Below are 22,116 nucleotides of genomic sequence, written 5' to 3' on the forward strand. Positions count from 1 at the left end.
CAAAAAAAAAAAAGCCTAAAACCAAGGATTAATAAATAATGCTGCTGGAGCTGCGGAGTTCCGCAGGCGGCCTCCGTGGCTGGTGCGTGGGGGCCTTGCCTTGAAATTGGCTCTTGAAATTCAAGAGGTCCGCGGGACCTGGAAAGTTTTGAAAGTTTAATTTTTTATTTTATTTATTTATTTATTTATTTATTTATTCGGAGAAGGGAGACCGCGGCGGTGAGGCATGCCCTGAGGTGTTTGCTTTTCAAGTCGGGAGTGCCGGGGTAAGGACGAGGAGGGGAGGGAGAGGCGAGCGCCGTGCCTGCCCCGCCGCCTGCCTGCCCCGCAGCGCGCTGCTTGCGCGCCCCGCGGAGCGCTCGGCCTCTGCCCGCACAGCCGCTGCCACCCAGCTGCGCTTGCATGGCAAAGGTAAAGACAGCCCGTTAGGCGATTTCTCTTTTTCTTTTTCACCCCGCAGATGTCAGGTTCAGGAGGCTGCGGGCCCGTTTCCCAGCGCAGCCCCTGGCTGGGTACTGGTGAGGTCCCAGGATGGGGTTGCTGGCATGGGGCGCAGGCTGGGTTGTGTGCGGGCAGGGTCTGTTGGCAGGAGAGCGTTCATTCAGACCTCGCAAGAGCAGTCCGGAGAGAAGGCGCGCTGCTGCTCTATTCTCAGAGGAAAAATAACCTCAAAAGTCCTTAAATTTATACTGTCATCATCTATACGTACATGGTGCAGAGCCGCAGATGGAAGCACATGCGGTAATCACTACCTGGGAATTGCTTCTATTTTTACAAAGCCTCATTTGTTTATATACTTTTTTAAAGAGAAAAAACACAGAAGATCCCCTTCCAAAGAGGATTTCCCCTGGTCTTTTCCCTGCATGAAAGCCCCTATCCAAAACTCCCTCGAGTCAGCAGGAAGCTTTCTGTTGACATCAGTGGGAATCACTCTGTTGACTCGATGCCCTTGGATCAGGCCCTTGGAAATTTCGTTACCAATGTGGGACTAGGAAGTTATGCGCTGTGTCTGTGCTCCCATGTTAATTTGTGGGGGGAAAAAAGAAGTCAGATAAAGTTTAAGAGATTTTGACACACTTTTTTTTCCTATGCTAGGTAATTTAAAACCATTAAGGAAAAACATTACTGCTAGTAATATTACTCTAAAGAAAATATGATTAATTATTAAATCCGCTTCTCTAATGCTGCACTAAACCCTTTCGAGTGAGATACAGATTTTAGTGTTCAAATTAGTATTTATTTTTAATTTAAGGCTTTCCCTGACTATAATAATTTCTTCGTATTTAGTATAGATATGGAAAAGATGCCTATTTTGCACTTACTCACTGTTTTAATGTTAGTCTTTCAAAACAGTAGTGTTCTGTAGCATTGTTGTATACTTAAATCATTTGTTTAACTGTTTAGAATAGTAAATTACTAAATAGTTGAGGGAAAGGAAACAGTGTTTCAAACAGAGCATTCCCAAAGTACATAAAGTAACGTTCATGCTAATTCATAGGTCACTTAGTGACATACAAAATGATGCATAATTAACTATTCTGATTTATTTTAATACCTAGGACCTGAAATAGGCTGCTTCATGTGCGGCCTTACTAGTGTAGGCTGTAAGATGTAACAGTAACGTTAACGTGCAAGCTTGAGCAGAATCAATTGTATAAATATTTGGGTATTTCTTTGTTTTTAGTTTAACCTTGGGGATTCTTAGGTTTTGTTACAAGACCTTTGTTTGAGTAAAGTATGGGTAACATTTGTGAGAGGAGAAAAATTAAATGTTTTGTAGCTTTCTCCTTAGTGTAAATTTGTGTAAAATTACCAAAGGTTCTGTAAGGAGCAACCTAATTAGTGTTTACAGAGTGTGAGGAAGAGTAAAGCAAGTATGTTGAGCTCGGGATATTTTAATTAATCAATACATGTCACTATTTTTAAACCTCAGTAGGGTCTGTACCATAGCTAGGTGTTGAGTTATAGAGATTTTTGAAGTGACTGATTTTTTTTTAGTAATCATCTGTTGCTTAATACATTTTTAAGCTTTCTGTAATAGAATGCACCGAAACTATCATTTTAAGATTAAAGCTATATTTTCTCAGAAATGTTCTTGATGGACTTTAATGTATTTTAAAATATTACTATAGCATAGGCTTTGTTTTCTGGACTGGTTTACATGAACTAGAATAAGCTTTTTATATTCTGAATATACCTGATTCAGCATTGCATGCACAGGAGTTATTCAAGGCTAGTGGGCTGAAAACAATAGAAAACTTCTGAGATCTGATCCGTGCTGTGGCAGTGTTTTGCTATGTGTCATTGAAAATGTCACTTAACCTCTTTGTTTTTCATCGTCAGAATGTGAGGACTGGTATTTATCTTTCTGATAGTGTGATTAATTAATATTTCTTGAATTCTGAGAGCCCTTTTCTTCCTTTTTTTTTTTTTTTTTTTTTTTGGCAGGTTTATTTTGGAGAAATTTAGTTCTGATAGTGGTTTAAAAAAGAATGGTTGGTGGGAGTCACCATGTTTTTTCTTTGTAAGTCAGATCATGAAGAGGTCACTTGCTTGTAGGGATTTAAAATGATTTAGGACATAGGTCACTGAGAAGTACTCATGGAGTGATTTTGACTGGAGAAAACTGCAAATAACCCTGAAACTCAAAAATGCTATCAACTGGGTTACAAAATACTAATTTTTGATACAGTTCAAGTGATTACTCTTTTTAAACTTCATGGCAGCTAGTGGGTCTGGAAGTAATGTGAATTATCTATTTTTTCATTGCCACTGTAGCATATCTCTCAACTAATCCTCATTAAAAGGAATGCTTGTCATTTAGATTCCCATTCTCTGTCCTATTTTGATCTGAAATCTTTCTTGATTGCAAATTAGTAGCACCAGAAAAAATGAGTAAAAAAAAGATGAAATTATAGAACAGGTTAGCTACAGTAAAGTAACCTCAGTATCACGTTCAGTGTTATTTGTTTGGAGGTTTGCTTCCACATTTGCTCTGTCAAAGAATGAACGTACTTACCTTAGTGCGAGTGTTTCCAATGCTAGTTTTAAACTCAAATTTCAAAACTGCTAGATTGGCATAAAAACAAGGAACAGTCCCACAAGTATCGTTTAACACTGATAATCTTTTCTTCTCCTTTTTGAGGCTCTCAGTAGTTTAATGACACTTACTGCCTTTTTAAACCTTCCAAGATGTATACTTCAAATTATAAGAGGCATCTATATCCTTTGATGCAAGATTTGCATCTGTTTTGGCTTTTCTGCTTGCTATTTTTTTTAATTTCCATTTCTGCTATATTTGCATTTTAAGGGCAAGACAATGTTTTGTGTCAGGAAGCTGGATTTAAAAGTGCCAGCAATAGCTCGTCTGTGCTGTCATCAGTGAAGTAGCTGAAAATAATCTTTTTAATGAACAGTTGCTTCGACATTCACCGGTGCACCAAAGTGTAGTTTGGAGTGATGCTGGATAGAAAAGTTTGAGCTCCGAAGAGTTATGCATGGAATGGCATTTAATATCGTGTTTTCAGTTCCCATTCTAAGGCAAATTAAATTGAAATGTTAAGCACGTTGTATTATACTACCAACTATATTAAGCATTTTTAGTGAATTGTAAAGGTTGTTCAGAAGGGGGAACAAGAGCATTGTAGGCTTAACTTTTTATCCATTCACTTAGCTATTTCGTCTTCTTGCAAATAGTAATCACACGTCCTCCTCCTTACAGCTGCAGCTGGAAAGGGTTTCGCTGCAGTTGGTTTCATATTTAAATATGTGCGCTAGTCAGGCTTGCTGCTGCGGGCAGAGCTGAGCCCTTGGATGCTGTGAACAGCACATGCGACGGGCCCGAAGTTTGGATGCTTGTCACCGACGGCGGCAGAAGGCTTTGCTGGGGCTGTAGATTATAGAGGTGACTTTCTGTCTGATGAGGCTGTGCAAGGGAATGGGCAGGTAGGTTGAAGTGATGGGCAGCAATTTCATTCAGCAAGAGGGAGGGGTGTTTGCTTCCCCATCACCCCACCCATGCCCTGTTGTGAGAGAAAAGTTTCTGGTCCACTGGTGGCCTTAGACCCTTTGCTCAGTGTGCCCTTGGACCTCTGCATGCCCCAGACCATGGTTGCAAATTGCATCAAATTAAGCATTTCGACAAATTGCTGAGTTCAGCCCCGTTTAAGCTAGTTTGCCTGCAGGATGTTGTGAGCAAGGCACAACTGCAGCAGGCCCGTGCCAGCTCCGTTCCCCTGGGAGGTAGCCTGTCCTCTCTGCTGTTGGGCCCCAAACTGGAAATGCGTTTGAAGAGTGACATTTTGAGGCTAGATGATATATCATTATATACAACTAGGAAGTTTTTTTTCTAAGCACGTTGCTTCTTTGGGTAAGTATTTACATTTTTATGAAAAATTGCCTGTACCTCATAAGATTGATGTTTTGCTGAAGGAATATGCAGTCCTATTGAAAGTCACTTGTTTTTGCTCTCACAACGTGATGCATATTTTGCAACTTTGATCAGAATTTCTCAAAAATTTAAATACCGATTTATTCAATTATCTAGCTTCTGTGTTTCAGCCTAAAGCAACATGGTGCTTATTTTAAAAATGGGGATTATGTATTTGAGGTAGTTTGAATTTGTATGTTTGAGATAATTTGACGAATTACATATCTGACACATGCAGGCGTTAAAACACTGTGATCTTAACAGATGTAACCACTATTATTTTGGTGGTCTATCCTCTGGGGGAAGGAAGGGGAATGGCTGTACAAGCTCCGTGTGCTGCGCCGCTTCTCCCACAAGGCCGAGTTGGATAACTCAGTCTGCAAACTAAGGAACCTGTGTTCATACGGGTAGTCTCTGAGCTGCTGAGTTATTTCAAGCATAATATTGTGCTAAGGATCTATCAGATGTTGAATTTAAATTTGCCCAGGAACGGCTGAGAAAATCTAAAAGAGGTGAATATATCCCTGAACACCATTTAAACCCAGCATTCAGTCAAAGCCAAATCTTGTAAAAAAAGTTGCTCTCAATTACTTTGTTGATTTCTCTTTTTGTAACTCTTAATATTTAGGAGGCTCAGTGTTCTTCTGGCATTGTAACCCACCTGGTTAAAAAAAAAAAAAAAAAGCTCTGGGTAATCACATGCAGTAAAACCTGCAGTTGACATTTATCTGCTTGGAAATTAGATCAGAAACTGTCAAGTTTTACCACTCACAAATAATGTAAAGGAAATTTTAAGGGGTAGCTGTGGGAAGCCACGAAGGGCTTTGGAAAGGAGAGTGACAACACAAAAACAATGAAGATTTGGGAGTGCTGTGGAAAACGGCCAGAGAAAACATGTGATTGGGACAGAGCCAGCCAGCGTGGTGAGGGGGGAGCCGCTAGGAAAGTGTGGTTTTGCAGGAGAAAAGGCAGCATGATTTTTATCTGATGGCCAATATCTGAAATGCATTTTTCACCATAACTACATCAAAGAGAAGGAGCAACCAACTTTCTCCATGGCAGCGTTCTGCATGCAGTCAGGTGCAGTTTTAGCAGGCGCAGTTGACACTGGTCAAAGTTTGGGCATTAAGAGTGCTGTAAGCTATTTGAAAAAAATACTTAGGTTTTGTCATTTACAGTGTGTGTCTTTGAAAACTTATTTATTAGTTGTTGTGCTGGAAGTTGATGTTTAATTAGTGCAGTGCTAAGCATTACTTTCCTGGTGTGGCAGAGCTCTTTTGAAGATAAAGGGGAAGTATATAGAAAACAGAGGCTAGTATCTTTTGGAGTCTAAAACACAGTAATTGAAATATTTATGATTCAAGGCACTACTCAGTGAGAGAACACAGACAGGACTGTGGTTTCATTACAGTACTTACAGTATTCTCATGACCTAAAAATGAAAACACAAAAACCTAATGCAGTCAGGTGTGCACAGACTGCAGAGATGTGCATAGCTGATGAACTGTTATGTTTTCCACTTGTGTCAATATGTTTTCGTCTTAGTGTAAGCAGATATTTAATTCAGATAAGGAATAAACTATTATCCTATGTACAGCACAGTAAACATAAGAGGCACTGCTGAAGACTCCCAGGTATGTGGTAAAAATGATTCTTCAGTTGAAAATGAATCTGTGGAATATATGGGTGCTAAAGCTGTGTAAATATTAGGATGTTGTTTTGCTAAAAATCATGTAATGCTTTGCCCAGAAATTCACTCAGACTCATTTGTTACGTCTTGAATGCATTTAAATTACTTTTAATGTTGTGATGATGCCTGTAAATTGTTGCAGTACACAATAACTGCCAGTGTACATTGAAGAATATATGTGGTCAGTAGTTCATAAGATAACTATGTTGAATATGCAGAAGAAGTTTCACACAATGTCATAAATCCTTGCACATTCTTGTGCTTAATAAGAAGGAATTAAAGTGTATTGTGACAGAAACTTGGACATATTTGGTATTTAATTCTATTTTAAGTGAATGAAGTCTTGTGGAAGAGTTTAAGATGTGTTTAACCTTGGAAGTGTTGTCCAGTCTGTTCCTGGGCCCCTGTTTATGATTGATCTGGAAAGGGTGTGAAGTGTACCAGAGCAACTGGAATTTTATATCTTTTGAACTTTCACATGGCAAGTTTTAAAAAAATGTAAATTGTTTTCCTTCCTTCCTTCCTTCCTTCCTTCCTTCCTTCCTTCCTTCCTTCCTTCCTTCCTTTCTTCCTTTCTTCCTTTCTTCCTTTTTTTTTTTTTTTTTTTAATTGTATATCTGGGACCTTCAAGTGATCACTGAAAAGCCAGGATAATGGTGACATAGCCAAAATACTCGTGTATTCTTGTAGGACACTGGTGGGGAAATTGATGATGGTTGAAATGTGTCTGTGGTGGGTGTGGAGCTGTGCATCTTTGGGAGTAGTGTGTGTCTGCATCTGTACCCACATCCATCAGCAGCTTCCCAGGAAGAAGGTTACAGGCTTCAAAGGGAAAATCCATTGGGTAGATTTATTGAATCTCAGTTTACGGGATAGAAAACGTCCTAAAGAAGTGTGAATCCAAAATTTTCTGAAGTTGATATGAAGACTGCCTGTGTTTACTCAGAGTTTCAGCTTAGATATGGAGATTTGTTGATATTTCAGATGTATTTGTATGTTCATGTGCAAGATAAGTGTCTGAGGTTTTCCCGAGGCTACTTGGTTGCTCTTCAGAACTGCCTAGGCTGAGACTGGTGAGTGACTACTTATATGTGGCTAAGCCATCCCACTGCAAAGGAAGACAAGATGCCACAAATTAGCAAGAAAGACTTTTTTCCTTCCTAATGGAGTATTATTTTTAATCCCATAGTTTTTCCACAACTGAATATTTGATTATGAATTCAACTTCCTGTCCCCTATCCCTTTTTGTCTGGACTCTGATGACAGGTCTTAAGAAACAGATAACGGTGACTCTTTACAGTGCTCCTTGTCATTTATACAAAAGACTCTGTGTCTTGTTGACTTTTTTTTTTTTTCTAATTTTTGCGGTAACAAAAATTGTGGTGACACTTACCAAAACAGTGTTTTCTCTACTACTCCCATGAAAGAGAAGGACAAATCCTGATGACAAAGCGAGTTTCAAAACACAACCCGGAGATGATCTTTATGTTACCAGTGAAGATTGCCAAGCTTTTGGTTTTTCTTTAAATACAAGTTCTTGGACCTATATTCTCTGAGCAAGTTACCACTAAGATGAAAATCACCTATTTAAAGTGATTTTTTTTTATATTTAAACACTTCCAAGGGTTCACTTCCATTTGTTCATTCAATGAATCTGAAAAAGTGCAGCAGTTAGGTACATCGTTGGTGAAGATCCAGACATATGAGGAAGATGCTCCTTAAAAAATGAACACGTATACTTCTTTTAAATCAATGGTGTCCATCCTTTTCAGCGAACCATGGTAGCCTTGCATAGCATTGCTGGTGTTGTGTGCTGTGTGATCTGTGCTACTACGGGATCTGCTCAGTAAGTTCCCAGGAGCTCTGTCCATGCTTCTCAAGCAGCGTAGTGGTTGAACACCTGTAATTCCCTACATATTTCTCTAGGCAGGGTATTGCTATAGGTTTGTTGGAGTTCCTACACATTTTGTTTCTTCCTCTCCAAGAGGCTCCTTGTTCTTTCAGGCTTCTCCAGAGCAGAAGAGGAGCAGGCTGTGGGGCAGTGTTCTGGTGGTACCTCCTTGCTGCCATTTGTTGAGAGCTTCCCCCATTGCCATTTGCTTGTTGTGTGAGAGGTGAGCTGCTGTAAGGTCTGAGAAAAGTGGTGGGTGGTGCAAACTGCACGATGCTTGATTGGTCCTCCCAGGTTGCAGACTGGGCACTCCTACTTTAAATCTTCATGTGTGACTCACTAAAAGAATAAAATTATAATTATTTGATCTTGTATAAAAACGGAACCTACTGTCCTGGACTTAACTGGAGTGCTGTTTTAACCTCTTACTCAGTACATGTCTTCAGTAGCTAGAATAAAACTTTAACCACTAACTGTATTACATGTAGATGCCTGTTCATTTTGTGAATCAATGGTGCTTATATAAAAACCTCTAATTATACTTATGTATCATTTAAATACAGTTTTATAAATACGTTTTTTTATACTTGGTGACTGCTCTTCAGTTCTTTGTTGTTATGACTAAATTATTACCAGAATGGGGAAGCTGCCATTTTTTCAAGTCAATGCTAGGCGTACACTTTTATCCAAATTCAGCTATTAACAACAGTTTCTCCAGCTGAATTTCTCTTCATCTCAGTCATAGATGACTGGGAGCAGAATATGACCACAGACTATAGAAAATATCTTTCTCGTTGTCACCTGCAATATTACCATAATTGGAACTAACGAGTCTGCAGTTGCACAATATTTATGTTGCAATCCAAACTGACACAGCCTGGAATGCTTTGGTAGCAAAACAAAACACAGACCCAAGCCTTGGGCGGCATGGCTGGGAGGGAGGAAGCTGCTCCTCATAGGGACCTCTTTCAGTAGGGAAGTCCCCAACACACATGAAGTATGTCCTCTAGGTTTCCCTGCTTTGTTCTGGGCCAGTGGGACTTTCCGGGAGAAGAGGGGAGACGAGGCAAGGTGAGTGCTCAGAGCATGGCTGCAGAGTGGTGGTTTGTGGTTTTTGTAGGTGGTGCCTTGGGTCAGGCTGAAAAGGCCACTGTTTTGCTACACTGGGGTGATGTGGTAACAGATTGCTTCTCCTCTGAGGTCTTCTGATGGGAATGGGCTCTTTTGTTTTGTGTTTTGTTTTGTTCTTTTTACTCCTTACACTGAGAGGGTCTTTTCCAGGATGTATTATTTGGAAGAAACTCTTGTAATACATTTACTTTCATTTGACAGATGGAAATAATGAGTCACCATCCAGTGTCACCTTTACTGTTCAGATGGCTGTAGGCTCAGTGAAACTAATGTTTCACCCTGCTGCTGCTCTGGTAGGCTCTGCAACAGCTGATGAACTTGATCTATTACTCCTGGCCTTCACTCGTGACCAGAGCACGGTACACTTGCCTGTGACTGACATACTTAGATCTATGGCCACAAGCTACCTGGTCAACTCTTCAAGCCTAGCTTTAGCATTAGCTTTAACCCCTCAGGGCTCAGCTGCTTGCAGCATTTAAAACACGTCAAGGGGCTTTGCTTTATAGCAGAGATTTGACTCAGCAAGACTTGTGCTAACTCTTGCTGAAGATATGAAATACAATTTGTAGCTTATAATTGCTGCCTAATATGATCTTGGACCCTTACTTAAAATCCATTTAACTGATACCGTACTTTCTTTATAAGGTTATTATTGGGAGCTAACCTTTCCTTGTGTTGTGGTTAAATGTACAGTGTAATAAGGGTGTTTTTTAATGTGTTTAAGAGTTGGAAGATGTGTTAGAGGTAACCTTTATGCAGAGAGTTTTATATAGTTGTAGTGAGGAGAGCGATATTAAAATCCTGAACACTGGTACCATCTGAATGTAATTTGTTCTCATTGTGTTTTGTATGTGCCTGCTAACAGAAGATGGTAGAGTATATTGAGAAAATCGGATTTGTTCTCCACTACCTTTCTTACCAGTATTTATTAACCTCATGCATTGACTCCAGAAGGTTTTTGTACTTCTGATGTACACAAAAATACGGAAAAAAAAAGTATCAGATACAGCAGATAGACTAGAATTCTTTCTTTTTTTACACTTCAAGTAGAGCTAACTAAACAGAAGACTTTAGGCACAAAATTAAAAGCCCACCAGAAATCTTTACTTTCTTGTTTAGTTCTTGATAAACAGGAATGAGCCGTGTCTATTGGTGATCTGTAGGGATCACTAGACTATAGCAGATTTAAAGATTAATTTTTGTAAACAACAAAAGTTAGTACTTTTTCTCATACCTATGGCTACTCACTTCCCTGCATTTGACTGCCTTATAGAAATGTGTGTTTAATTAGAGTTAAGTTAAAATAAAGTATTTCTCAAATTATTTTTACCTGATATGTACCTGTGTGTGTAGCATTTAGGGCACATGAGAAGGATTTCGGAACTGCAACCTTCTTTAAACTGCTCTGAACAGTAGTGAAGAGGATGAAGTTTCACACCAGAAAAGAGGTCATGAAAAAAAAAAAAAAAGGCTGCTTAAGCAGAGAAGATAAGATGAGTATCGTAAGTGTGGACAGCCTTTGTGGTTTTCAATTTTCTTTTTCACCGGTTTGCTTTTTTCCTGCAGTTCAGCTTTTTTTTTTCTTTTTTTTTTTTTTTTTTAACAAAACAAAACAAAACAATTTTTTCATTTCCCTTCTCTTTTGCCTCAAGGGGGCATTGTGGGTTGGAGAGGGGGAGCATGTTTTGCACGTAAGGCTATCAGTGAGAAATACTTGCTTTTCTTAGGTTCAATAAACTGTTGTCAGGGGTGAGCACAGCAGTAGGAATGGAGTGGGCAAGAGTGGCCCTAAGAGAAACAAACATTATTTTTTATCTTAAGTAGGTGGGGGAGGGGGCAACAGTCACGGCTCATGAGGCTGAAATTAACTGCTTTTAGCATTGGGAAGAATGATGGTGATGTAGACAAAGTGCTATCCTAAAATTTATAAGTGTAATTCTTGGCTCAGATACAGACTTCTTGTGGAACTTTAGGGTAGAGTTGCTTAATCTCAGTGCAGTAAAGATAAATTCATTAATGGTTATGAGGTGTTGAGATAATTAAATAGAGAATGCCAGTAAATTGCTTTCTGAAGCTCAATGACTGTAAACTCTGATCTTCTAATTTAATCTATCTACCGCTTCCCATTCCATTGCTGAAAGGCTTTCAAGACTGAGAAATTAGTCCTACTCTAGGCATAGCAACTGAGTCATGTTCTTAGAAGGGAAAAAATGTCCTAAATGTGAGTTAAGACTGTATGGACAAAGGATAGCAGAAGCAGATTTTTGTATTGCCTCTCATGTTCAGAGATAATTTTGTTTCTTACTAACTGCCTGGATTCTATACTGGCTTATGGTGGCCCTTACGCTTAGGCAGAAGAAAAAAATAAGAATCCAATGACCTAATGAAAGAGGTCCTGTCCATATGAGAAGAATTAACCAAAACCATCTCTTTTGGTGGTGGTACAGTATTGCTTAAGCCTGGCTTTAGTTGGTCTAAGCCAATGTTATAATTCTCTCACTAGAGACAGTGACTTTTTCTTATGAATTATTTAAATATGTGCAGAAACTATTTCTGAGAGAAATTAGATACCTCTGAAATTAGCCTTTTCTAAAAAAGGGTATTGTAACTGTATGAGGAAAGTGTTCATTTTACACTCTTAACCTGAGCTCTTAAGAATGGAAATACATGTGAAAATATATTCTGACTTACTTTAAGGTTATGTCAGTATTTTTTCTCAGTAGGTTATTTCTTTGTGTAGGGTATTCTTTATCTAAAGCACTGCATTCTGTTAATTTGCGTAATACTATATCAATTGTCGTGTAATCCTTTGAGCTGTAAAATGGACTCGAGTCCTGATGGAGGTGGACAAGAAATACAGTAACGTAACTGGAGAAGCTTTGTGACAGGCAGAGGTCTTGGATTCAGTCTGTCTCTCCTGGTCTGGTGCTGTTTCATACACTCCGTCCATGAACATGAATATGTTGTGACAGTGATCTTTGGAGAAAGACTCAGGACCTCTCCCTGACCTCTGCCAGTGCTTGGGTACAGGTGAGTCCCATACTCAGCTTCCTGATGGGTGTTTCATGTGCTTCTCTTGCTGTGGCCCAGCTGCGGCCAGAAGAACAGCTAGAAGCATCCTCTGGCCTCTCCAGCTGGCTGGTAGGACTCCCTTGGGGTAAGAGAGCATGAGTCCATATTCTTCCTTCTTGTGGAGCACTGAAGTCAGGTGCTGAGTGAGCCTCTCTTTCCTGCTCTTGTGTTACTGTTTTGGATTTTAGTTCAAGGTGAAAGTACCATGCATATCCAGCAAAATAAATTTCTGAATGAAAAAAATGAGTGATTATGAATATTCAGAAGACAGTTCTTGTTGAATTAGCCCCCAAATCACTTTTTTCATCAAGTATGGAAAGGTGAGAATGGAACTCTTAAAACCTCCTGTAAGAGACGTCGTCTTCGTATTTTTTACTGTGCATCTAGAGGCTTAATGTGAATGTGATATTTACAAGACCAAGTCGTATCATTGCTGAAGTGGATCAACTAGATTTTATTGTTGCCAAGTGTTCTGGACATTTTGGGTACAGTGGCAGTAGTTTGTACTATTCCGTTTGTCATAGAAGACTTGAGAGAAAGTGAATTAGCTAGTAGATAAGTATTCATAATTCATACTGGACTTTTATAATGCTCTAAAGGAAATTCTGCAAGTTAAATTTGTTTCACACACACGTGTGTGTATGTGCATCTTGTAATAAGGCCTGTGTAAAATAGCTAGTAATTGTACTCAAACTACTTCCAGCTCTACCATCCCTTTCCTGCATAACATGTTTTGCAGAAATGAAAACCATACCTTTTGATTTCTACTTGATAAATCTCTAGTACTGGCAGTAAATACAGTTTTAGCGAACTTTACAAAAGTAAAAACAAACAAAAAATGGCTAATTGGTAGCTGTACCACAAATCAACATTTTCTGAAATGTTTTCTTGACTTCACCAACTTGTTTATTGCAGTGTGACATCAAAGACATTTTTTCTTCCAGAACTTTAAACTTCATTTAAGGCCTGCATTTTTGTTGTTAGTGAGAAGAAGTTAAAAAATAATCTAGTAATATGTATATATATATTGAATACAGAAGCAAAGTTTCTGTCTTTGGTTTGCAATTTAAACAGTTTGAAGCCTCCTAAAAGTTTGATATGCTTGATATAAAGACCATTTCTGTGACCATTTGCAAAGTTTTAATTTGTTTTAAGCACTGTTGTTGACCTAGAGCTTTTGCTCGCTTAAGGTTGATTAATTGCTTTTGCCACTTCTGTTTGCAGTTCAGTATAATCTCATGCAGACTATTTTTTTTTAAAGTTTAATCTTCTGTTGACGGTTGCATGTTTGTATGGGATGGTAGGTTTGACCACTAATATACTTAAGTATTTTTATAAACAAATAAATAAGATTCAAAACAATAACAAACTACTGCAAACTGAGACAAAGGCTAAGTAGCGCAAATTTATTTCATGAGGCATGATTTCTGCACCTCCTGTAAACTCTGCTGTGGAAGCTCTTGCTTTTATGTGGTTTTTATTTATTTAGAAGGAGAAGATGATCATCCTGTTTTCATTTATATTTTTATTTAAGGCAGATTTAGATAGAACAAGAATAGACCTATGTGCTATATTGGATATTGTTAAAGTGAGTATGCCTTCTCTGATAATTACTATTCATTAAGGCTCTTTCTTTAGTGGAGATAACTCTCAGTTATCTTATATGGAAAGTGAACGGATCAATGTTGGCACTAAAGTCACTTCATAAAAAATCTGAAATTTGGATCCTTAGTCTAAGAGACCTATGGGTCATCTGCTTTACCACATTATGTTTCAGAAAGCATACACCCCTCTGAATGGTTGGGTAAGTCACATTAATGCAATGTGATCCTCACTATAAGGAATTAGTGTTTTAATGATAATTGACTTGGTTAATTTGGCCAGAGTAGGAGCCCATGATTTCCATGTGCAGGGTGGAACCCAGTCATTGCAGATGATGCCAAGGAAGATGCTGTATTCATTCATCTTTGGAAGTTTGTGACTCCTAGAAATAGAGACTAGGAATCCTATTGCCTTGCATTCGTCTACTTTCTCACAAATAGTTAAGTGGTTGACTGAAAAAGAATAAAAAAAAGAAAGAATGCTGCTGATAGTGAAGAGAGGAGGAAAACTTCCATTCCTTCCCATTTTTAAAGGAGATCAGTTATGGTTTTTGAACTTCTGGGATTACAGTGTATTTTCTTTGCAAAAAACCTCTCTGAAAATACAAAGGTTATATCTATTCAGACAGCATAACTTGCTTCCTAGCTTTCTAAAATGCTTTAACTCATCTCGTGTTCAGCTGTAAATATTAGGGTCTTGGAGAAACAAGAGCATTAGTGTTGTGTCTGTAGCTCCCCAGATGGCAGGGACAGCGCTCTGGACAAGAGCTGCGGCAATGGCTTGTCAGGGCTGTGGTGCTAAGTGAGCATGCCCCTGTAATTGTGCTGAGTTGCTTACTTCTGGAGGCCAGAATATGGGACAAAGAAACCTTCCTCCACCATAATCCTCCATTTTAATCTTTCCTTTTGGAAGTTTTCAACAGCACCACTAATTCTGGAGATCGTAGCTCTGAAATTGTTCTGGTTGCTTTTGCTTGCAAAAAAATATGATTTTTTTTTCAGTTATCTTTCCTCTCATGCCTATTTAAAGTTGATCCTAGCAATGGAGGAGATTATTCTAAGAAAAAAAAAATGATTTCATCAAAGAAGAAGGATCCTAAAACTTGTGTCTAACTAGAGGCATACTGCAAGGTGAAGAAGCTGCATAAAATACAGTGGTAGCACAAGAAACCATAAAATTTTTACCGAAATCATTGTATGGAAAGTGCTTCATGTCAGCTGAAATGTCAGATGTATCAGGAGAAAGTTAAAGTGGAACCTGATTTCTGTAAGGCTAAAGATTCAAGTAATTTGCTTAGGGATGCAGTAGAAAATCAATCTTATGCTTGAAAGAGGGAATAGTAGCCTTCAAGTCTCATCTCATGTTTTGTAGCTGATTGCCTGTTTTTATTATCTCCCCTCCTTTTCCTTCAGTACTTACTAATGCCCTTTGGTTAACTCCATTATACCTTTGAAAAACTTCTTGCAGAGCTCAGCTGCTTTGGCTTGTTTGCTGGGTAAGCCTCACTGATATTATTATAATTAATAGGATGTGTAAAAACTTCCTGAACTGAGTGTTGCAGAATCAGGCTATTAAAACTTGGTACCCCATATGTTCTGCAGCGTGCAAGATTTCCATCCTCCACAGCTGGGGCTCATCAGGAAAGACACTAGAGCCACACTGATCTTCCATGCTATGGGGGAAGCTGGTTTGGTAGCAACACAATTCTGCTTGTGAACGAGCAAGAGGGACAGAAAGCAAGCTCAGTTTATAGTTTGGAGATATGTCTTTAATTTGCCTTTATTTTTATTTTTATATCAAAGGGATAAAAATACAAGAGAAGCATGTACTGTATTTTCAGATATTGGAAGTCTCTGAAGATCTGATTCATAAGTGAGAGTTGAATAGTTGTGTGTTACATGTGTTACATGATAACAGTTTTCTTGCTTTGACTTTTACTTCTGATGAGTGTTACTGCTTTATTTCTTCCAACAACTTTGATTTTAGGAAAATACTTTTTAAAATTATAAGAAAGTAGTACAGAATAATGAGAGGTGGAAAGAATGGTCTGATTTTTGAGGATATATATTTTTTTATATAACTTGGAGGTTTCATGAATATTTGTAATTTGCTAGTTTTGTGAAATTAAAACAAATAAAGTAAAAATTAAAACAAATAAAGTAAATAAAGTAAATACATCAATTTAAGAGGACAGGGAATGATACTTAGCAATGTGAGCAGCATATGAGCCCAGATCAAATCTAGTAACAGAGTATTTAAGTACACGCAAATATAAGGTCATACAATTAGAGACAATATTACAGACTTTGCTTTCAATATTGGGGTCTGTATCCAGAGAGGACAGTTGTGACCCTGGAAAAGACATGGACATTTATGCTGACTAATCAGTTAAGTATGGATGTTTTAAATTTAAATTGGGACTTTATACTCTTGGGTGTATAAACAAATAAATCTTAAATGGGAATAACAAAGCTAGATGTTTCTGCCTAAATTCCTTCTTTCTTTTTTTGGCATCAGGAAAAGAAAAAGTTTCTGGATAGTTTCTGAAAAAAAAAAAAAAAAAAAAAAAAAAGGAAATAGGGCTAATAGGGCTACATGGAGAAGAGAAACTTGATAATAGAGAGTTTCCAGTTTACTTTATAAAGGCATAACGAAGTCCAGTAGGAGAAGAGGAAGAGCAGTTTAACACTGAGAGTGGTTGTTCACAAAAAGACATTATTAAGGACTTCAAAGTAGCTTTCATTGGGAAACTTTAAAATATGATTTAAGGGCTTTTCTAAGACATGCTCAGGTTTGGTGAAGGAATTATGCCAGCAATCCCTTACAACCATGATATATATGAATGTTAGTTTGACCACTGATTTTTCCTTTGAAGTAAGCAGGAGGGTGCTTAGTGTGCTTATTGGTATATCAATATTCATTAGTTCCCTATTTGTCCTTTGACACTCCTTTAGAGTCTCAGGGATGGACTGTAACACCACTCCTAGCTGTTGTACAAACACAGAACAACTGTGAGTCCCACCCCAGAAACCGGACAATTTAAATATTTAGGTGGACACGGCAGGTAGAAACAGACAAGGAAAAACAAGAAAACAAGGAGTTATCGTAGCATATCAGCAAATAATCTGTTTTAAAAATTTCCATAGGTCTCCTGCCAAAGCAATTTGGAAGAGGCTAATCAGTTAGTCTTATGGACATTCACAGATGTGTGAGGTGTCAGCCTGGATAAAAAGCCTGAAGACACTTAATTGAAAAAATAACACATAGATGATGGAAGCTGGCAGCCTGGACCTAAAGGAGAAGGGAGTTTACTTCTAGATACGGAATGAGAGATGATAGGTAGGCTTTGACATGGAAGATAAGTGATTAATATATAATGGGATACTGGATTTATGTCAGTGGAACGAGATTGCATTTGTCAAGATTAGAACAAAAGAGAGGAACAAGATGTGAAATAAGAGGGATGGGAATATTAGCTGTATGGTTTGAGAGGAGAGACATACTGTAAGAATGAGGTTTGTAAAGATCCTATAATATTTACATATAAAACTTCTGTAAATATGTGAGTGTACAGTGCCAAGATGCTCGTGTGAAGAACGAATGATGAAGGTGATGCCTGAATTATTGGCCTAAATTAGTGGTAATGTTGCCCAAGGAAGGAGGTAAGGAGAGAGCTTATGAGCCCTGTAGAGGAGTTTTATTTTGTCGAGACTTTGCTACTAGAATAGACCAAATATTTTCCTGAAGTTTAAAAGCTGTTTTATGTCTTCTTAATTTGGTCAGTTTATATTTACTAAATGAATTGTCAGCTTCCTTCCTTCCCTTTTATGTATTTCCATCTGAACTGTATTAGAAGATTTCAAGAAGTTGTTTTTTTTCCTTTACTTACAGACTTCTTGCTATATGTGCCCTCTGAGACCACCAGAGATGCTAGGTGCATTGCTCTGGGATTCCTGGCAGAGAAGCCCTGCTAACTAACACAAGTCAGCGTTCCTGTGTTGGTTTGGTTGTTGAGGTCTGCTTGATTACCTCCCCCCCCGTCCAATTGTCCCTCTTTCAAGTTCTAAAAATTGTTCATTAGATTTATCATTGCTTTTTAAGGAAGTCTTCATGAGCATGACCTGAGGTTTTACAGGAAATCTTGAAATAAAAGTAATAATATTGTTATACATTTTCTCACATTCAGCCACACATGCTATCACAAAAGTAGCCTTGAAGCTGTTTTAGTTTTACAGCAAAGAGTGTTTCTTTTCATATCAGGTAATCCGATCTGCTGTTTTTTTTATTTTTTTTTTTATTTTTTTTCCCCTTGGCTTTGAAAATATGCCTTTATATTAATAATCCTGGATTTTGTGCTGGAAGTTGATTGCTCTAATTGCTGTTTGGTATTCAGTAATATTAAATAAAGGTTCAACATTTTTTATTTTTCCTTTTTTTTTTTTTAACTCTAAAATGTATCAATGTGTATTTTTAGAGTTCACCATTAGTGGATGTATAATCTTTGTGTCTGCTTTTATTCTTGGCCACTGGGAGTTTCGCTACCAGCAATAAAAGACAACCTCCATGTTGTACTGCACAGTATAGATATTGTAAATTTTGGTCTTGCTTTCCATTGATCTGGTTTGCCATATGGGAATCATATTCAGCTGATCTTTATTTCCTGAGTCAGAAATTCTGTTTTACCCATCTTTGGGGCTTTCAGCATTTATTCTCAGTGGGCTGTCAGGTATTGCACATGAAAGCGAAGGTTCAAAGGCATATAAAGAAGGTTGAGGTCTGAAATGTTTACTTAACACTGCCTTTTTTTTTTTTTTCTTTTTACAAACATTTGCCAGACTGAAGGATCAGCATGAAACCTTGATAAATTTTAGACTTTTTATACTCTATTATGAACATTTTACACATACATAATTTTGGTGTAGCCTGGAACACATCAGCTGTAAACTTGCTACCATTGCTTTGCCAATTTAACAGCATTGCAATTATTATTATTATTATTATTATTATTTTAATTTACCATTTTTTTCTTTTCTCAGTTTTATTTTATTTCATTTTTTTTCTTTATTTCTTGGGAGTGCCATTAACTGACTGCAGATTTTAATTTAAAAAAACAAACAAACAAACAAAGTAAAATAAAATAAATAAATAAAATAAATAAATAAAAGATACCATCCTTTTTTGTGATGTCATTCTACTGAAAGAATGAATTTAAGTGAAAGTGTTTGTCACCTGTGAAGATGCTGGCACCAATGAAGTAAACAGTCATAATGTTAACATCTTTTGTGCTGTTACATGTGTAATCTCATGGGAAACAAATGCCTGAAGTTTGATGGCGTTGAATCACTTGGGGACAGTGATACAAGGCTCTAGACACTACTACTGTAGTGTGATTTTTCTTTTTCATTTGTACTGAAGCATATTTAAGGCTTTGCATACTGGAGTGTGTCTGATACTCCTCTTTGATCTTTAGTGTATCTCATTTTGCTTTTTATTACCAAGCAAGGAAATAACCAGGGATCTTGAGAGTTGGTAGAGAGATTTTTTTCTGTCTTCTTCTGGCTTCTTTCTTCTACATTGAAGAATCTAAGTCCACTGAGTGGACTTAGAGCTCCGGGTTTGGTGCAAAGTGACCCTTTTATTCTAGAAAAGATGTGTTGTTAGTGCACCCAGGTTCATATTTTGTTGTTGAGGAACTGGAGAGAGAAAAGAGAAAGGTTATCAAAGACTGAGAGGGAGGTGGGTTTTCCCTCATAGCTCCTTCACCTTTCTCACAGGGACCACCAAGTGTGAAGCTGTCAGGGAACAATGCTCCCATGAAAAGGCCTGGACTCCTAGCCCTGCTCCTCTTGACTTGCATGGCCTCTTTCATCAGGAAGTTATGCTGCAGGTTTAACTCACTGCTTAGTGTTTGGTTGTTCCTCCTTTCCTTTTTTTTTGCTTTCTCCAGCCAAAATAGAGAATGGCATCCAGGAGAATGTGGCAGCATGGACAGCTTCTTTCCGGTAGATGGGCTACCAAAGACTGCAATGGGAATTTTCTTTTTTCTTCCTATTGTGTTCATTCATTCCTTTGTTTGTTTCTGTCATTACTGAAACACGTCACTGTCACGCCACTGGTTCAGCTTCCCTCACTTTAGTAATCAATATGATTACAGCTCCCCAAGGTCAATTCATCAGCTCACCAGACTTTCACCTGACATTGCCCAACGCTAAGAGGGAGAGATTTTCCCATACAGCTCTTCGTAGATGTCATCTGTTCCATTAGTTGGCTTTTTTGAATTGGGAATAACAACACAAGGAATTAAAGAAAGTGACCAGAAGAAGCCAGATTTGAAATCTTCAGTACAAGAAAGCACTACATCAGCCAGAGGCATGGCAGACAGCACAAAGCAATGTGAAGGAGCATTGATGCTCATCACTGCAAGACCTGCTGCCAACAGAATGAGCCTGCTTTTGGGTAGGGTGTATTTGAGACTAAATGGCATTGTGATCTCCCAGCATGTGCTTCCAGATGGAACTAAAAACATGTGGCATTTGTTTAAACTTTTCTGAACAAGCTTCAGCTAAGAAAACTGCATGAGAAGGTGCCTCAGTGATGAAGGTGGGATTGAAATAATCACAGATTTTATATGCTGTCAAGCACTCCCACCAGGTTCAGATGGGTTCACCAAAGTGTCAAACTGGGAATAATGATAAAATCTCATAAATCTTGTTGTGAAGCATTGCAAACAGTTTTGACACACTTGTTCGATGGATGCATAAAATTTCCAAAAACTATCTTTTCATGAGGAATTATATGATTGTAAGACTTTCTGTAAGATAGTCTTCACTGTCTTGTCGGGTGGTGATAAAATTATCGTTATTTGTACCTTTTTGTTAGCTGTTGGTTTAGTACCACCGTAATGGTACAACAGGATGCGAAGATGTGGAAATTGAAAATGTTGAAGTACATGCTGTCTTTAGTTAAATATATCTGTCTTCTGAGTTGTCTGCCATATCCTCACAGGACTTTGGAAGTCATTCGGTGTCTTAGTATTTATTTTCAGTGTTCTTGGCTTGATTCCACATGAGCTTGGGAATGAAGCCTGTGTTGGATCATTGTGCTTCTCCAGAAAAGGGGAGCTCCCTGTGGCAGGAAGGCTGAAGATCCTCTGTGCAGAGTAGGGACCTTGTTCAGGGATACATCCAAGCCAAGAAAGAGGAACTGAAGAACATCATGAATTGCATCCTATTTCACTTCTAATCCCAAGAGTTTTAAAATCTTATTTTTTTCTTTGTCACAAATACACTTATTTCTATGTGTTTTCACAGAACAAACTAACTTTCTAATAGCCCACAGGACAAAATAACCCAGAGAAGTAGAAAAGAAAAGGGCTGTAACAAAACAGGGCACTCATTTGCATATTTCTCCCTTGTGGGAAGAGGACCAGAAGACAAATACATTACAGTGACAGTACTGGGTACATTCAGATTCTGCAGTAATGACCATGGTGATACTGCAGAGCCATGCATCAGGGTTAAAGAAGCTGCTGTATTCCAGTAACTGTCACAAAAAATATGTTCATTTAGATCAGAAGCATATTATTAATAAACAGGAAGGAGAATCTTAGATGGTGAATTACGTAGTTTGAGCTGAAATATTGCTAGCTAAAAAAAAGTTAAGTGAAAGAAATTGCATGATGAATGGGGGGCTACTTCACAAAAATGTGGTGCTTTTCAAATTGCTCCTGATTTAAGCATATAGTCAAATCATATATTCCTGTAGTGGTAATAATTATAATCTTGAGAATGTAAACTTGTTAGAATGTTATTTTCCTGAGTCTGCTGTTTCTCTGGAACACACCAAGTCTATCTTTACTTCATTTTCTTCTTTCTTCATTAATCCTTTTTAAGGTACTCATTCCAAACTTAATGATGGATTTTAAAATTCAGCATTAACAATTTAATTTATTGTAACTTCTGTGGCTGGGAAGGGGAGAATGAGGATTGTCAGGAACATCAGCAAGAAGGGAAGTAGAGAATGAATAAATGCAAGATGCACAAATGTGAAAAGGAAAAAAAACAGAATTAAGAAGCATAAATATGGTAATCATACAGATTAATGCATTTTTACTTTGAGATTAGGCATAAAAAACAGATAGTGGAAAATGATTAAAATATAGTTATTACATTATAGATTATATATTTTCCTTTTCATACTTTTGTTCAAAACATAACTCTCATATGAATGAAAAAATTAATAGTAGGTTGTGGGCCATAGATTGCATTCTTATACTTGTACGCCAGAGTCAGTAGCCAGGAA

The 22,116-nt window shown here is 37.9% G+C and overlaps 1 protein-coding gene and 1 long non-coding RNA gene across 10 annotated transcripts in view; both read left to right on the forward strand.

Moving 5' to 3' along the window:
- Positions 1-22,116, forward strand: part of FOXP2 (forkhead box P2) — a 429,442-nt gene that overhangs the window by 1,137 nt on the left and 406,189 nt on the right. The gene's annotated exons all lie outside the window — the stretch shown is intronic.
- LOC311430135 lies at positions 4,317-10,528 on the forward strand. Its single transcript, XR_014688587.1, has 3 exons — positions 4,317-4,369; positions 8,124-8,233; positions 10,495-10,528. It is a non-coding gene; the product is annotated as an uncharacterized lncRNA (long non-coding RNA).

Source organism: Aythya ferina, assembly GCF_964211825.1.
Source record: "Aythya ferina genome assembly, chromosome: 1".
In the NCBI taxonomy this organism is placed as follows: Eukaryota; Metazoa; Chordata; class Aves; order Anseriformes; family Anatidae; genus Aythya; species Aythya ferina.